Below are 1,800 nucleotides of genomic sequence, written 5' to 3' on the forward strand. Positions count from 1 at the left end.
AGCAACAATTCAAGTTTGGTGTTGTGATGCATGAGCATCTTTCCTATCTTTTCCTAGTGAATTTGCATTCAATTTGTTGAGTTTAATCAAGAATTAATTATCTTTTAGCCACTATGGATGCTACTTTGAGTCTTGTGCAATTATGTTTATTTTAGGTAGCATTTGGTTGGATTTGATAGAGCTTCCGCAGAAAAAGAGAAGAAGGCTATATAGGGCAGAAATGCTTAGAGGATGGAGAGGAAGCTTACACAAATGGAAGGAGCACAAGAATTAAAGGAGATGACCAGCGAGGAGCGACGCATGCGCATACCTAACGCGTACGCGTGATTTGGAGCTTTCCATGGCGACGCGTGCGCGTACCTGACGCATACGCGTGACACGCGAAGAAGACCATCGACGCGTACGCGTGACTGATGCGTACGCATGACAAGCGCGAAGTGCAGAAAACGCTGATTCCTATTAATTCTGATTTAAACTTTAATTTTTATTTTAAAATAGGAAAAGATGTTATTTTAGTTTTAGAAGATAGATTTTAAATTAATTAGGATTAGATATAAAAGGGGATTGGAATTATTCCACAGGGGATCCCATTCCACTTCAGCCAAAATACATTTTATCAGAATCCTTATTTTCTCTTTGCCATGAGCAACTAAACCTCCACTGTTAAGGTTAGGAGCTCTGTCTATTGTATGGATTGATTTTATTATTTTTCTATTTTAATTCATGTACTGATTTATATTTAAGAATTGTTTTCGTTCTTTATCTTATTAATTTGGGTGGAACGGAAGTATGACCCTCTTTCTAATTGAGTTCTTATATAACTTGGAAAAGCTCTTTACTTGAACAACAGCTTGAAAACATATTCTCCTAAATTTCAAATTATCTGAATTTAACGGGATACGTGACATATAATCCTTTTATATTTGGGTAATTAGAGTTTCTGTGGCACATAAACTAGAATTGAACTTCACCCCCTAATTGGAATTAATTGACCAAGGAATTGGCGGTTGATGAATTTTAGAGGAGACTAGGAAGGTCTAAGGAATTAGGGTCTAGTTACATATAGTTTGCCATGAATTAAATCTTGCATGATTAAAATAGTTAATAAGAAAAGTCAAATCCGAAAAATAGATAACTCTGAAGCCTTAACTTTTTCTCCATATTTTATTCCCAACTTATTTATTTGCTTGTCTTCTGTTTAATGCTTTTTGATCTTTCAAACACTATTTTCTGTTTGTCTAACTAAGTAAATCAATTAACCATTATTGCTTAGTCCTTCAATCCTCGTGGGATCGACCCTCACTCACCTGAGGTATTACTTGGTACGACCCGGTGCACTTGCCGATTAGTAGTGTGGTTAGAAATTCTGCACCACATGCGTCGTCGAAATACCACGCCACACGTACGCGTGACCCACGCATACGCGTGGATGGGCATTTTTCCAAAAATTCCAGAAAGCTGCTTCAGACCTGTTCTATATACCCTGTAACACAGATTTATTTACCAAACTTTCAATGTCCATAACTTTCTCTACAAAACTCAGTTTTTCACAAAATTGATATCAATCAAAAGCTCATAAAACCATCTTTCATTTGCAACAAATTACAACTCAATCCAAAATTTGAGAAGCAAGTTATGGACTTTTCAAAATTCACCAAAAATTACTTTTTACCAAAACACTTTCAAACCTCATTTTAACCACATTCATAACTCCTTACTTATCAAACCTGCATATTGCTAACATATCCAATCCCAACTCATCAACAACCAATTCAAGCTACCTTTAACCACTCCAATAAG

Source organism: Arachis ipaensis, chromosome B03, assembly GCF_000816755.2.
Source record: "Arachis ipaensis cultivar K30076 chromosome B03, Araip1.1, whole genome shotgun sequence".
NCBI classification, from domain to species: domain Eukaryota; kingdom Viridiplantae; phylum Streptophyta; class Magnoliopsida; order Fabales; family Fabaceae; genus Arachis; species Arachis ipaensis.